A 17,893-nucleotide genomic window follows, 5' to 3' on the forward strand; every position below is an offset into this window, starting at 1 on the left:
GAAGGAATGATTTTTACCTGGTAACCCAGAAATGACTTTGTAAAATAAAACCCTATCTAGATGTAGAACAGATTTCAGCAGTAACATAACCCCACTATCTCCAAAAACAGGGAAAAAAAAGTCTACACATCCAGCCACAGGAGGGCTTGTCATAGAAATGTGGATAGTCTTAAGATTTTTTATCCCCTTTTTTACTACTTAGTGTGTTTGGTAAATCAAAAGCCATTACAACAGGAAGTAAGAACTCTTTTTCTATTTGCAAGGATTCAATTATATATCAATGAAATCATTTCAAAGGAATCAGAGACTCACGTTTTTGAAAACTGATTATCCTTAAAGGTCTAGAGGTCAATATATAGTGTTGGGGACCCCTGTCTAAGCCTAAACAGAGTTAGAATAATCTGCACTTTCAGTGCTGCCATCAGTATAAGGGCCATCACTGAAAATGAATGTATTACATACTTACTTATTTGCTTAAAGTCAGACCTGCTATTTCACAGTCACCTGTTGAAGAGATAACTTATATGTTCGGTGTTGAATTTTGCCGTTGACCCCAGGAATCTATATATGGTGCCACAGGGGCCCTTTTACTAAGGTGCGCCAAAAAGAGGCCTGCGCTGGTGTAGGTGCATGATTTTGAAGCACGCAGGTCCATTTTTCAGTGCACTTGGAAAAAGGCCTTGTTTTTTTGTGGCTGAAAATGGACATGTGGCAAAATTAAAACCACCGTTCTGCCTGAGACCTTATCTCCACTCATTGACTTAGTGGTAAGGTCTCACGTGCTTAACTGGGCGGTAAGCATCAGTACGCATAAACTGACAATTGCCACCGGGTAAACGCCATGCGGTAGAAAATAGAAAACATTTTCTACAGCGTGTTTTGGAAGCATGTCAAAAATGGAATTATCGCCCGGGGCATGCGGTAGCAGGGCAGTAGTTCCAATTTCACATGCGTTGGATGCACATAGGTGCTTACGCACCTTAGTAAATGGGCCCCTTAATTTCCTCACAGAAGTCGAGGTGTATTCTAATTGGTTAACTAGCTAATCAGTGCTGTTAATTGAATGTTAAGCAATTATCAGCACTAATTGGCATTAATTAAAATTTAAATGCACAGCTCGCTAAGTGTATTCTGTAATGTGGTGTGCCTACAGTCTCTAAGTCACAAAGTTGAAAAGGGGGCATGGCCATGGTGTAGTGTGGGCATTTCTAAAATCTTTGCGCGTTCTTAAAGAATGCACCTGCTCTGCACCTAATTAGGTTTCAGGATTTACACCAAGTAAAACATGTCGTAAATGGCTCTGACTATGTTTGGTCATGTGGAGAGACACTCGGCATTATTCTACATACCAAGTGGAAATTTAAGCCTATTCTATAAAATTTAGGCATAAGCCTAGGCATATTTTTTTTCCACGTGGAATTTTCAGGTGGCATATATAGAATCTAGCCCTGAATGTATAAGTTTTGTCTGCTTTGCCCAACCCCAAGCGATGCCCCTTTTCTAAACATATAACATGTGGGGGCTCTTTTACTAAAGCTTAGTATGTGCTATGTGCCACATGGCCCATAGGAATAAAATAGGACATGCAACATTTAGCACATACTAATGTCTGTTAGTGCATGCTAACCTTTAGTAAAAAGGCCCCTTTGCGATTAAAAGGTGAAAGTTATTTGTTTATCTGCTGCAATTTAAAAAAAATGCACTTATGCAGGCAGTGACACCACTGACTACTTAAGTGCTTTTGAATATTGATCTGCTCATTTTTAACAGCTGTTCATACTTTTTCTGTATTTTCCTTAACAAAGGGATTATTGTCCGTTTTCTGAGGGAGAGATTTTTATTGGCCAATCTTAAAGTTTTTCTTTGGTTGAGTGGCCACGTGTTCAAGCTTTGTCATAATTTTCCATAATGTCTCAAAGAGGGAGTTTCTCATACATTTGACCCACGATATAGGTAAACATTACTGTACTGTTGCACAAACTTTGCATTAACTAACTGATTTGACATTCTTCAAGGCAGATCCTAAATTAGGGGCCCTTTCACAAAAGGGTACAAAGCCCTTAATGTGAGGTTAGCATATGAGAACAGGCTACTGCACAATAAGTTAAACTATTTTGCAGTAATTTGCCTGTTAGCACATGGTAACCCATGCATTACTTATGGTTTTTTTTTTAAATTTGGGAGGGATCATGTCACGTGCAAAGAATGGGCGTTCCTGCATTATCCACCTAGTACATTATGATTACTGTGCACTAGATAACACAGAGTTAACACGGGAGTACCTAGCACCTCATATTTAGGAGGTGGTAAGTGTTTTTGCATTGTTTGCAGATACTACACGCTAATAGGAGCATTAGTGTACAACCTGCAAATAAAAAAAATCCTTAAAAAGTGCCACATTAAATCTGGGCTTAGCACACTGGAAAGTCTTGCATTAAAACGCATTAAGCCCAGATTTTATTGCACTTTGTAAAAGGGCCCCTAAATTACTACCCTATTAATAATGTCCAGTACATTCCCCAGAGTTCAACCATAGAATCCTCCCAAATTCTGCTAGCAGACTCCACCTGGAAAAGTAGCCTCTCAGGAAAAAATGTTGAAAAGATGAGTATGACCGAACTTTGAAGGTTGTCTACTGGTAACAATGCCTGCTCCAGTGCTGCCACTGACAGTCCTCATTTCCTCAGATCTTCAACGAGGAGCCTCTCGTCTCTGAAGTAGCTGTCACTACCTACACTCTCACAGCTACTTCTGCTGCTGTCACTTCCACAAAACCTGAAGGGGCACTGGCTTTATAGCAGACTAGGCTTTGATAGTTGCGAAATGTTAGGATTGAGTATCTGCTTGACCTGTGAATCCGAGTTTGTGCCTTCAACAACCATCAATGGAATCAAAAACCATGTTCCTAGGTTACCCCTAAGAAGACAGATCATCAGAAGAAAAGAGCTTTCAATTTTCCTATTCCTCGATATAGAAATGAGTTAAAAATATAGTGAAACCTAGCGAAGTTCAACAATAGCATGTTAGGGGGACACTGCCATCTTAGATATCCCCTTAGGAGAATGTTTTTGCCGCTGAAAGGGAATTTACTCATTTTACTTCTCTTACAGGAGAAAATACTTCAATTTTTATGCTTTTCTTACTGTTATTACTATATTAGAACACACATTCTTGAAACTTAGCTATTCAATGATTCATGTGAAAGAGCAATTATAATATTTGGTAATCAATCATATGGCATCACCTAGCATTGAGGGTCATGACTAAGCCTGCAGGGAGAGAGGGAGGTAAATAAGTCATCATGTGGGATTCTAGAATGCACAAAGTTACTGCTGGTGTGGAGTCTACTGCTGGAGCAGAGTCACATTATTACTGGCTGACCTATGAAAACACAATGCAATCCAGTTTCTTCCAAATTCTTTCATGGTTGCCAAAGGGAAAGATGGCTGTGATACTATGTTAGTGCAAAAACGTGAAAGTGTGACGGCCTGGCCAATGAGGAATGCACACAGCAGAAATGTTTAACATGGTTACTGGTACAGTGCAGCTCTGCCTCATTCATTACGGGGCAAGACCTTAGGTTCATTTTCAAACACTGGCTTTATTCCTAGATTCCAGAATTGACTGGAGACCACCATGATATTTTACAACACCCACTGGTCCTACAGACCATGGGCTAATCACCTTACCCAAATTCTTCAAAGAAATTGTTGCTACTACTGTTTGTTATTTAGATTTTATTCTTTTTTTGCTTACCTATAATTTCCTGTCAGAACAAAGAGTTATACCAGAAACATGATGAAGAAAGCTTTATTAATGAACTGCCTGGTGCAGCCATATTTTAGCATACCACTGTGTTATGGACATGCACTCATATCCTAAATCTACTTCCTTGCATGAACAATATTTATAATGCAATAGATTATGTAGAAGATGTATTCATTAACCTTAACTACAATTGCTGGATGGAATAGAATAGAGAGCTTCCAGAGATGGGAGGGCGGTAGAACGAGAGGACATGATATGAGAGTGAAGGGGGGCAGACTCAAGAAAAATGTCAGGAAGTATTTTTTCACGGAGAGAGTGGTAGATACTTGGAATGCCCTCCCGCATGAAAATGGTAGCGGAATTCAAGCATGCGTGGGATAAACATAAAGGAATCCTGTGCAGAAGGAATGGATCCTCAGAAGCTTAGCTGAGATTGGGAGGCGGGGCTGGTGTTTGGGTGGTGGGGCTAGTTCTGGGCAAGACTTCTATGGTCTGTGTCCTGAAAATGGCAGATACAAATCAAGGTATGGTATACACAAGAAGTAGCACATATGAGTTTATCTTGTTGGGCAGACTAGATGGACCGTGCAGGTCTTTTCCTGCCGTCATCTACTATGTTATGTTATGTTCAATGCTTCCAAAACTATAGCCAAGTCAGTATAGGGTGGCGCACTGTTTATTGTAAATGTGTACATTTAGGATATGAGTACTTGCTCCTGATGCCTCTATATGCTGAAATGTGGCTAACATCAAGCAGTTCATCAATAAAGCACTCTTCACCGTGCTACTATGTGTTTCTATGATCCAGCTCTTTGTTTTGGCCTTTTGTCTATTGGATCCTGGAATCTACTTTGTCTTTACTATAATTTCTTGGGACATCATAGGTCTCAGTGTTACTTTTATTTCCTGAAAATTTGAAATCCTAGAATTGTCTGCAGATAAACGTCACATAGAACCTATAGGACTGACCACGGGATTCACTCAGTGGCAATGAGCACCATGTTAAACGTGCTAGAATGGTGCTGCAGTTGAAATATTTCTAGATTCAGGATACACTTAGAAAAATGATTATTTCCATAGAACTGTCCTTTTTGTGGACCCTTCCTGGGCATATCTTATAATACTGTAGAAGGGCTGACAAGCAGGAACTTCCATGTACCTCACCCACTAAAAGCCTTAATGATGTGAGTCTCATATACCTGAAAATTCATGGATCTCAGCTGTAAAAGACAGATGTACTAGGCCTCATGAAAAGCCAAGGAAATTAAGATTCATTTCTATTGAATTTCATAGATTTTTTTCAGTAAGTGCCTGGGAATTCATGTGCCCAGATGAGGGTGCCCAACTGCCCATGTTGATCTTTATTGTTTTGATGGGTGACCATGATGTGTGACAATGGGTTTATCCACAAGCATTTGAGGGCAAGCATGCTATAATCTAGAATTTTCTCATTACTCCATACCTGACTGGGATTTTGTGGGGGTCCATGAAATTCTATTCTTCAACCTCTCACTTCTCAGGGGATAAGTAGTGAGTTATTTGGAGTAAAACAGCATCCTATTTTTCTTGCATTTAATATACAAGATGTATCTCAGGGTACTCCATATTAGTTTAGAAAGAGCCTCATAATATGAACTCTATGTCTGACCTTAAAATGAAAGAAAAGGAGACAGAAGTATATAATAGAATTTTAGCTTTAGGGAAGACTTATTTAGGTTCACACAGCTTAGACACCCTCTAAAAATTCAGTTATAATATGAGGGATTGGGGGAAGGAGGGTCTATAAGAGATACTACTCACCCATTTTCTTTCTTCCTTCCCTAGCTCTCCCTCCCATTCCTCTTGCATGCAAAGTTCCTGGCATGTCGTAGTGGCAGATAAAGCAGATGTTTGCATTATTAATGTTCTTGAAATTAAACACCAACAGGTTAGTGTGATTGCATCAGCACATTAAATTCACCAATAATAAGCTCTGCATTGTTTGTATTGCTGGCAATTGTAGTTCTTCATTGGAGAATGCTATTTCAATAGTAACAAGCTTGACTAACTTTCTCTAAACATCACAGTGCATTCAGGGACTGATATAACAAAGGTTTTCTCAGACACAGAAATGGGAGAAATCTTTGCAAAAAAACAAAACAAAACATCCAAGCAGTGTATGTAATGACCTTGGCAAAAACTTCTACCAGGGAAGGAGTGTTTCTTGGACAGGTTCAGACATGGTTGTATAAGATATGACACTGTAGTAATCTGGAGAAGTTGTTTGCTCCTTTGAAGAACAGTGACTTCCACATCTTGGTGATGGTCTGCAGAATTCCTTCACTTACTGCTCTGTAGTCATCAGGATGTTTCAGTCCTAGAATGACACGTTCAATCCTGATACCAGGGTTTGTGACAACTGGCACTTTTTACTATATTTGAACATAAAAAGCTCTATTTGTTGTCAGATTTAATGCCTTTAAGCATAAAACACTGCAGGAGCACATCAGCTCCATATGCAATTAAAACAAATCAGCTGGTAAGACACTGGAAGCATGACTTTGGGAGTTCCCTTCTGCAGATATTATTGGAACCCCTTGGTAGAGTCCCGCCTTTGTGAACAATGGGTTCTGACCATTACTGGTTTATACAGCATGCACTGTGCCCATGGGATTGGGAGTTCTGTAACAAATCACAAGTTGCTTGTTTAATGTTCCTGACAAATGTCCTGGTATGTAGAAGAGGTTACTTGTGGAGCACAAGGAGAGGTTTATCCCTCACCTGATAGTGTTCAATCTGCTTATCTTTGGTTTAGTCGTAAGCAATGATGAAGTGACTCATGATGAAAGGTAATTTGAAACCTATTTCATATATATAGGTCAAATATATAGCTAGATAATTTCAGTGGATGCAGAAGACATGTACTGGTCTGTAGTGTGCACATACAGTATACAGATATAATATATAGGGCAGGCTTCTGGAGTGTAGGATAACTCAGTCATACTGAATCAAAGTACAATAGTATGAGAACCATCTTAAACCTTCCTCACTGATTCTGCCCTATGGCTCTGATATATACATTATTGCCATAACTGAAACAATATCTTTATCTAATGTGCACAGATCTGCTGCTTTTATCACTGGTAGTTACAGTTATATGCAAGTGGCCTCACAAATTAGTGCTATGCACATAATTGTGATGTCATGGGAAGTGGATATTTTATTTCTTTAAATTTATATACCATCTCTTCCAAATGAAGACTATAAAACAGTTCACAACAATCAAACAAAATACATAACATATTATACATAAAAAAATAATCAATCCATAAATAACAATATAAATCACCATATATAAATATTAAAAATCTCATAGAAAGCTCATCAGCAAAATATGTTACAAATAACAAAGCCTTATGCATTTTACAAAACAATAAAATCCCATGTACTTCTTCCAGTTCTTTGTGAATTATATTTCAATAGATAGGGCCTATAAATTAGAAACAGTGCATTTTAGTCTGTACCAGGTTTAGTCCTGAAAGGACTGACAAAACAAATGTATTTAAGAAAAGCTGAAAGTTCTTACTGCTCAAGACATGTTACAAGATTATGGGGTGCCAAGGTATGCAAACTCTTTAAAATCAAAATTTGACATCAAGTAAGAATTTTTTAGGAAAAGCATAAGATGTGCCATGCTGGGTCAAATCAGCTGTCCATCAAGCCAAGGCCTTATCTCTCAGGGTAACCAGTCGAGGATCAGGAAGAAATATGTTTTATTAATATAGATATGCTAGACAATGAAAAATAAGAGGATAAATATCTAAAGTATAAGTCCCGTTGTTTGATTGGTATTTCCTGGTGTTTTGGTATTTCTTTTCATGCCCTCTGTCTCATGGCAGTGTACCCTCAATAACACAATCACATTTGTTACATCTTAGGAACTGGTTGCTCCATAAACTAATATGTGACATTATAGACGGAGCTCAAAATTTATATGAAAAAAATTGTCACTAGGCAGGTAGTAGTAGCATGGATTAATTGCAAATTATTCTATACATTTTGTGGCATGGTTGATGCTATATAAAGTAATTCCACAGAGCCAGAACTCAACTTTCCATCTGAGAACTAGAATGACATTTGACCTATGTGCTGCATGTCATGAAATATTGCAAGATTTAGTGCATTAATTGTGACACATCAGAACTGTATCACTATAGGCAACCTGGGGGAGACTTCCTTCCATTCTTTGCACAATGCATATCAATTAGCTATATGATTCACACTGCTCATCCTTACTAGAACAAGCCCATCTATATTATATTGGTAGGAACGGAAAATGTAAGTTCTAGGGGAAGGGGATTAGGAGAAGGGATGAACCAAAAAGGATAACATTTTCTTTTGACAAAATACATAGAATGCCTCTTAGAAATTGTAATTACTTTTTTCCCAGAACAAGTTTTGCAAGTCTATTTCTATAGCACATTTTTAAACCTCTATTTCTATGTATTCTCTACTGTTACATGCTTTGTGTGCTGTAAATACCACACAGGTTGGAATGTATGTACATACTGAATTATTACTGACTACATTTATAGGATACTAGTAAAACAGGCCCGTTTCTGACACAAATGAAACGGGCGCTAGCAAGGTTTTCCTCGGAGTTTGTATGTTTGAGAGAGTATGTGTGAGATTGACTATGTGTGAGAGAGACAGAGTGAATGTGGGAGTGTGTGTGTGTGACAGAAAGAGAGTGAGACTGCTGGGTGCGAGTGTGTCTCCTCTGCCCCCCCCCTCCAGCCACCCAGCGATTCTCCTCTCTCCCCTGCTCCCCCTCCAGCCACCCAGCGATTCTACTTTTTCCCTTGCCCCCCTTCCAGCCACCCAGCGATGCTCTTCTCTCCCCGCCCCCCTCCAGCCACCCAGCGAGTCTCCTTTTTCCCTTGCCCCCCCCTCCAGCCACCCAGCGATTCTCCTTTTTCTCCTGCCCCCCCCCTCCAGCCACTCCTCCACTTTAATCAGCATATATTAAATTCCCCCCATGTGCTACAGAAAATCACCGAGCACATCCTATATAATAAAACGCACCTCCAACGTTCTGAAGCCGAGAAAGTGAAGCCTTCAAGCCTTGAAGCATTCATGTACTCTGTAAGGCTCCATCTCCTCAATTGACGACACGTAGTTCCGGAACATTGCAGGAATGCTTCAAGGCCTGAAGGCTTCACTTTCTCGGCTTCAGAACGTTGGAGGTGCGTTTTATTATATAGGATATTTCACTTTTGCCATAGTTACTAGATACTCACTACAAAAAACAACCCAACTTTAAGTCTGGGGGCTAAGGGTGAATATGTACATGGTGTCTGGAAAAAATGGGACCCCAACATTTTTCCAAATAACTCAAAAACATAAGAACATAAGTGTCATCTTACTGGGAATGACTGAAGGTCCATCAGTGTCCTGGCAATGAATTCCAGAGCTTAATTACACATTGAGTGAAGAAATATTTTCTCTGGTTTGTTTTAACTTTATACTTAGTAGTTTCATTGCGTGTCCCCTAGACCTACTATATTTGGAAAGAATAAAAAAGTGATTTATGTCTATCCATTCCACTCTATGCAGTACTTTATAGACCTCTGTTATATCTCCTCTCAGCCATCTCTTCTCCAAGCTGAAGATCCCTAGACACTTTAGCCTTTCCTCATATGGAAGTCAGTCCATCTTCTATCTTTTTTGTCACCCTTCTCTGTATGTTATGTTATGTTACATCATGTCTTATATTCCACCACTATCAAGGTGGAATACAGTGGAAAGAAACCAGACCCAATATGTCTGGGAATTATAATTCCAAAACAAATAGCCTAAATGATCACTTAACATTCATTCATTGCTATGCAACACATAGTCCAGATCTAAAGAAACTGAAATCCCCTCTGTGAAAAGTACCAGTAAGAAAAATTTCCAGATTTTTCCTAAACAATAGAAAGTGTCGGCAGCATTGCAAAATAGAGGTAAAGAATTCCAGGTAGTAGCCATTTGATATTGTAGAGATAGAGAAATGTTTCAGATTTTAGTTCAGTAACAGCTGCAAACTGCAAAAGAAATTGATTCCAAGAGCTAGCTCCAGCAACACTAGGTCTCAACTTGGAGAAAATCAAAATATAAAAAAAAATATTTAATGTCCAAGTGAATAGTAAACAACTTCTTATATTTTACTACACTTTATTTAATATTCAAATAATTAAGGGGTCCTTTTACTAAGCTGTGGGGAAAAGGGCCCTTCTGTAGTGGCAGGGTCCATTTTTCCTGCGTGCCAGGGCCCTTTTTACCTCAGTGGGTAGAAAAACCCTTTAAAAATGGCCATGTGATGGGGAGCACTTACTGCCCCCATTTAGGGGGCGGTATGGGCTCCCGCAGTAACTGATTACTGCCAGATTAGCACCACGCTATTAAATTTTTTTTTCTGGAGTGCCACAAATGACATGTGCTCCAGCCAGAACTACCGCTGGTGGCCATATTGGGCTAGCGGTAGTTCTGGGATAGCGTGCAATAAACCCGCGTTGGGCTTACCGACGCTTTGTAAAAGGGCCCCCAAATGTATTTTTACGTTTCATCTAAATTTTAAGTGCTCAGAATTTAAACATATGTGCATATGTGAAAACTAATGCACCCTTTGTCCATCACAGCACTTGAAGCGATCTAAATTGGCAAAATATTTCTTCAGCATGATAATGTTACTTTAAAAATACAAAAATTGAAAAGCAAAACTTATTCTGTCCATAATATGTCCAAATCTCTTCCAACAGCCAAGCTTTCAGAGTAATGTGTACTCCTTCCAAAAGGGTGACTGAAATGCCATTTTAAAAATCTCAACAGGGATTCCAGTTTCGCTGTACGCTTCATCAAGGGTAATATCAATAATAAGCAGAGTGATTCCCACCCAGCTCCAAGTCACATATTTTTCATTTCTGAGCACTTAAAATTTAAAACTTAGAAATTTGTATGATAAAAAGTGAAAATATGTTTAATCATTTGAATAATAAATAAATTATAGTAAAATATAAGAAGTTGTTTACTATTCACTTTGGACATTGACTATTTTTTGATGCTTTTATTTATTGCATGTTGTTAACTGAAATGAGCAGAAACACACATTTCATGTTTTCACATTCACTGATACAGTGTGCATTCTTTGCACGGAGTGCACACAATCTCAAAAAGAGAGTGTACTCTTCCTAAACAGTGTGCACTCTTTTCCCAATAGTACATGCATGTGTGTGCATGTGCGATGGTTCATGTATTGGAAAAAGAATACATACTCTTTGCTAATAGCGTGAACTCTTTAGGAAGAAAGCACCCTTAATGGCATTCATCCCAGAATGAATAGAAAAACCAGAAAGAAAACTAAACAAAACGGACATTCCCATAAAAGACATATAAAATGACACAAACACTAAATTTTCCTGGCTGCCCATCCCTATTATTTATACAGAATGCACAGATTCAAAGGAAGTGTGTTCCTGGCTGTCCAAGAAAAATAGTGTCCCATTTTAAATATTTTCTTGTAACATTTACTTTGAGGCCATCACAAGTGTCAATTACCTGCTTATTGAACTTGGGGTCTCCACCAGTGACTGAGGGGGCAGCTTAAAATTTTTTTTAAATAGTTATTTGATGGGATCCTTGGGGGCCCTTTTACTAAGCCGCGTAAGCGACAAAAATGCGCCCAATGCGTGCCAAAATGGAGTTACCACCCGACTACAGCATTGCTCTTGTGGTAATTTTATTTTTGGTGCACGTCCAATACTCGTGTCTGAAAAATAATTATTACTTTTAGATGTGCGTATCGGATGCACGCCAAGCGGCATTTGACGCACGTAGGTCATTACTGCCCGGTTACTGCATCAGACTTTACTGCTAGGTCAATGGCGGTAAGGTCTCAGACCCAAAATGGAGGCGTGGCAATTTTCATTTTGCTGCACACCCATTTTTGGCAAAAATTAGAAAAATGCATTTTTTTTACAGGAGAACTGAAAAATGATTCTGCGCACGCCTAAAACATGCACCTACACTACCGCTGGCCATTTTTCAGCGCACCTTTGTAAAGGGGCTTCTACATCTGTAGTTTTGTGACATCTGGCACTTGTGCAAATGGCAGCAAATAAACTTGTATATTGCAAGAATGGCCCCAAGGGGCATAGTTATAAATATGTGCTACCGCTGAGAGATGCTATTTGATGCTATTTTGGCATAGGTCCCATTGTATGCAATGAGATCTTGTTAGTAATAACTGGGGTTAACAGTAAAATATCATGTCTTAATGGTAGCTCACGTTGATAACTTCCCCCCCTTAATGAAAGAAAAAAGAAATGTCTCTAGAAATCAAAATCACTGCTATATATAATAAAATGAGCCATGTCTTAGGCAATCAAACCATTGTGACACCACTGATGAGGTTGACTCTTAGGCCTTGGAGAATGAGGCATTATAGCATCACAGTATCAGCCCTAGTTACCAGAGACTGAAACTCTTCACACTAAGGGGGAGGAAGGGGGAAGAGTTATCAACCTGAGCTCCTGTTAAGTTGCGTTATTTTACCACAGGTCCTATTTTAGACAACAAGTGCTAGTTACTAATAACTGAGATTAACAGTAAAATAACACAACTTAACGGTAGCACATATTAATAACTACGCCCCTTGCAGTACATATTCAAATGCCAGCACTAATCTCTCAGTTATATCACTATTTATTAAAACATGTAGGTTTTTGAAATTTATGGTCTTGGTGAACATGATTTACGTATTTTATAAAAGGTTCTAAGTTCAACAGAGCCTTTTGTAAAATACTTGGAGAATTGTGAACATCCTGACCTGGATGTTCCAATTCCTTACTAGACATCCTATGCAAAACAGAACTTCACATAGCCACTTCTATGCAATTTATAGACCAAGTTGGAGACTGAAACACAAATTTCACGTAGGTAGATAATATAAATCTGCAAGCTTTTGTAATTGAAGCTTTGATTGGTTTGAGGGTTATGAGTGATTCAGAAGAAGAAATGACACATGAATCATGACCAATTATCACACTGTCTATTCCAGCTTCATTATAGGACATAGGTTTTGTGTGTATACAAGGTGCCTTGGAGAATATGCCAAGGAGACCATGCCACGGAGAGTGTACGAACCAGAACATGCCATGCAGAGGAGAACTAGTCCCAATTCCAAACCTTTCTCCTCCACATGCAGCAAGTACATAGTTTCTCCTTCACATGGAAAAGTAAGTTAAAGTTGGGTTGTCCATGGAAAACAGACAGTAGCATTCATTTTATTTTGCATGGTTGCCTTGGCTTATTTTGCACTTTTGTTTTCCAAAGAAATCTTTCATACAAAATGCCTTTGGAACCTGTGTCAACTTTTAAACCTTTCTTATTTGTAATAATATATGTGACTGCCAGATTCTTATTACATACAACATTGTGGATTTCTCTTATGTCAGTTTTGATTCTGGGTTGATTCTCTACTGCAAATCCTTGGCTAGTATCTCTTATTCTCTACAGGTCTAGATGGATAAGTTGGTTCATTTCAACTGGAAATTTTACATATTCAGGAAATCATAATTTAATTTTAAAACATATTGATATTTCACACTTTAATAATATTATTGATATTTCACACATTTAATCTGAACAAGGCAACTTACAATGCAGTTTTTAAAAAGTACATGTAAAGCAATTAAATTAGTAGCAACATCCTTCAGCTCAAGAGGGAGCTTAAAGACTGCCTGGGGTGCCTGAAGAAACTGCAGAAAGGTAGAGGTGAAGTACAGAACAAATACTAAAACTCTATTATCAAAGATTGAGGGAAACAAGACACAGGTAGCGAATGGAAAGAGTGTGCTGAAAGAAATACAGCAGTATGGTTAGAGCACTGGATTGATAACCAGGGAAGTCCCAGCTCAAATCCAGCAGCTGCTCTTTATGATCTTCGGCAAGTCACTTAGGGGGTCATTTACAAAGTGGCGGTAAGCCCAACGCGGTTTTACCACATGCTAAAACGGAAATACCACCGGCCCAATGCGGCTGACGGCAGTAGTTCCGGCTGGAGCACATGCTATTTCCGGCGCTCTGGGAAATTGTTTTTTTAGTGCAGCGCTAACCCGGCAGTATTGGGCATCGCCACATGCTGCCTGGCTACTGCTGGATTACTGTGGGAGCCCTTACCACCACCTCAATGGATGGCAGTAAGTGCTCCCCTGCTGCATGGCCTTGTGGTATGACATCGTGTGGCCATTTGTTTGGGGGGGGGGGGGGGCATTTTACAGGCTGTGCTAAAAAGGGCCCTGGTGCATGGGAAAAAATGGTCCCCACCACTACCGTAGGGCCCTTTTTCCCACAGCTTAGTAAAAGGACCCCTTAGGGCCCCTTTTACTAAGCTGTGGTAAAAGGGGGCCTGTGCTGGCATCAGTTCATGTTTTTGATGCACACAGATACCCCCTTGCAACACAGTGGGTAAAAGGCTGTCATTTTTTGTTCTAAGAACTAGCCATGAATTAAATGAACCACTTGCCATTCAGCCATTTCAGGGGGGAGCACTTACTGCCACCATTGAGGTGGAAGTAAGGGCTTCAGCTCTAACCCAGTGGTAACCGGCCAGCACACGGCACTGCCCGATTACTGCCAGGTAAACACCAGTGCTACAAAAATAAAAAATATTTTTGTAGCAGTGGAAATGGCATGCGCATAGCCCAGTGGTAGTTCCGTATTAACGAATAGTAAATCCGTGTTGGGCTTACCACCACTTAGTGAAAGACCCCATTAACCCTCTATTGCCCCAGGTATATAATTAGGTTGTAAGCCCTCTGGGGATAGGGAAATACCCAGTGTACATCAATGTAGCTCACCCTGAGGTACTACTGAAAAGGTGTGACCTAATCTAAATAAATAAATAAAATAACTGAATGGGGGAATTAATCTCCAGGATGTTCTGCCCTGTTGCATCTTTGGACTTGTAGTTCTGATTTCTCTAAGAAAGGCAGAACAACAGGTTCATGCATGCAATGGGGAAAACCAGGACTGGATCAGCTTGCTGCTGATGACCTGGAACTATCAAGTGACTGTATCCCAGAAATCAGGAATAAGAACCAATTTATAAATCTCACAGGTCAGTCTCTCAGGTGACAGAAAGAACCTTCACTGGCTGTGAAAATGAGCCAAAAGCTGTGAAAACAACCTACGACCATCTAAACTTCAGGAAATCACTAAAAACCAACCTGTTCAAAAAGGCATACCCTACCGACCCAACATAAATGCCTACACTCTGCAACACAACAAAACCAAAGCTTGTAATGGACACTATCACATAACCTCTCCTCTCTTCGATCCCCATTGTGCCTGAACCTTAATCGACCACAGCATCACCATGTATCTGTTTCTCTACTGGACTTGGCGAACGCCTTTACGGTACTATGTAAGCCACATTGAGCCTTGAAATAGGTGGGAAAATGTGGGATACAAATGTAACAAATACATAAATAAATAAATAATTTTATAACAGAGTGCTAGTTGTATAGAGGAAATACATGCAACTATGTACAGGTATAAGCTGACCCTATGGGGCAAAATGGGTAAGCAGAAAAAGGATTTTTCCAATGCCTTGTCCAGGAACAGTTTGACCTTCCTGTCCCTGGAGGGATTTACAGTGTAAGTTTGTATGTGAGGTAAGGGAGGGTGACATGATTTGCAGAAGGAGCTGCAGTAGAATTTGAACTGGGCTCCCCTGCTTTTCAGTCTGCTGCTAACTGTTAGGCTCCTCCTCCAGAAGGTACACATTTGTTGATATCTGCTTCAAGGCAAGTGTAATTTTATGCGTGTACAGGGTGAGGCAAAAAAGTAACTCCTTACAGTTTTTTGCACTTTTGTCAGCAACAGCTTTAAATTTCAATGAGAAATTTTATGTACTTATTTAATCATCATTACTTATGTATTAAACAACATTTAATTATCTTAAGCCATGTTGATGTTACTGACATTTTAGCGTTACTACCTAACAATTTTTGTGTGTTAAAAATATTCCATCTAAAACGTCGTAAAATAACATCATTCAAATGAAACAAATTAACAATGTGTCAGAATTTTGCAGTCACTATGAATACTCAAAGTGTCCACCCCAAGTTTTAACACAAGCCTTCATTTGCTTTGGGAAGTTCTTGACAGCCACGTTGATCGGTCCTATGGCAGGCTGTTCCAGATCATCTGCAGCGCTTCCTTCAGTTCGGCGATTATTTGCGGCTTTGGGTGGAGCTTGTGATAGGCCTCCAGCATTGTTCTCCAGACATGGAATGGTAGTCCAAGGGGTTTAGGTCTAATGAATTTGGAGGCCACTGGTCCTTTGTACATAAGTCTATGTACTGTGACAACATTAACACTAAGCTGTTTTTTTTTCTTTCAAATAATGGTAGTTTTACAGTGCAAACATTTTTGGATGTGCGAAAATTGCTGGATGGTCATGCTAAAGAGTCTGTAACTTCACCGTGTTTAAAGATAATCTCATTCCACTCAGCACATAAACTTGGATAGTAACAACAAATAAAGCTGTAAAATTGCACATTAAAATTCGAAGCAGTTGCTGAGAAAACAGCAAAAACTCTAGGAGGTTACTTTTCTTTGGTTCACCCTGTTCATGTGGTAATAAGAATTAGCACATACATGCAGGTAAGTGCCAGTTCTTTCCCTGCTCTGTCCACTCTCCATGCCCCAGGATGCTTGCACATACATCACCTAATAGTATCTACATGCTTCCTCTGCACCTGACTTTCTTTACACTTATACCTAGAACAATTTCATAAGAGCTACCTGAGCAAGTAACGTACTGTTCTATTATGCCCAAGTCTAAAATAAAATGACCCCTTATAAAACTGTTTAACCTTTCTGTAATCAAAGCTCCCGTCTTGGACAGACACTATTTGTGACTGTTGAGCTGTGATTAAAGTCTTCTAAACCACCTGCTGAAATTGTGAAAGCCACAATAGCAATCCCAGCCCCTGGCAAAGACTGGGCAAGGGAAGGGATTTTGGATTTTGTTCACACCTTTTTCAGTTGTAGATCATGATGAGTTACAGTCAGATACAGCACATAAACAAGCGCTGGAACTGAAAACTGGTATTTTGATATCAGAGAGTGATAGATTTGCATTAAGCTGACAGAATTTGCTGCCAGGAGATGGCTACCTTGCTTTTAAAAAATGAGATGTTTTATTTTTGAAATATGAGCCAACAAGGTATTGCTTTTCTTCATATTCAAATTCCCAAATGTTGTGACTTTTACCCACTGTTGTTTATGAGCAACAGAAATCCTGGCAATTTCTACTCCGGTCAGTAGGGATCCATCCTTCTAATCCTCAAACCTGGTTTCACAGTCAGGCTCCTTCACTCATGTCACATCCGTAGCAAACAAGTTCTTTGTCACACTGTATGCACATGCAGAAGTGAAGAGAACTAGGTATACCATACGCAAATGATTAAGATTTTGTTTTAAGATTTAATTACTCACTTTTCCAAGGACAGCTGTTACCTACAATAGGCATGTCCATGCCCCAGCAGATTTATAATCCAAAGATCTGATATTTTAAAACACTTAGAGATTAGCTGACCACATAAATCTTTTTAAAAACTTTGTTCCTGCAATTTTATAAGTAGATCACACCATCACAGGTTCTATACATAAATGACATAGAGGGGCATAATCGAAAGGCGCCGGCGAAATAGCTGGCCGGCCATCTCCGGCGCCGCAAGCAGGCGGAGCCAACCGTGTTTTCGAAAAAGATGGCCAGCCATCTTTTTCTTCGATAATACGGTTGGGCCACAATGGAAAAAAGTGCTGGTGATCTCAAACCCGGCGAAATCCAAGGCATTTGGTCGTGGGAGGAGCCAGCATTTGTAGTGCACTGGCCCCCTGACATGCCAGGACACCAACCGGCCACCCTAGGGGGCACTTCTAAAAATTAAAAATAGCTCCCAGGTGCATAGCTCCCTTCCCTTGTCTGTTTAGCCCCTCCAACCCCCCCCCCCCCAAACCCACTCCCCACAACTCTACACCATTACTGTTACATTAAAGATTTTCTGCCATTTGACCACAAGTTTGATGTGGAGAA

The sequence above is a fragment of the Microcaecilia unicolor genome, chromosome 8, assembly GCF_901765095.1.
Source record: "Microcaecilia unicolor chromosome 8, aMicUni1.1, whole genome shotgun sequence".
NCBI classification, from domain to species: domain Eukaryota; kingdom Metazoa; phylum Chordata; class Amphibia; order Gymnophiona; family Siphonopidae; genus Microcaecilia; species Microcaecilia unicolor.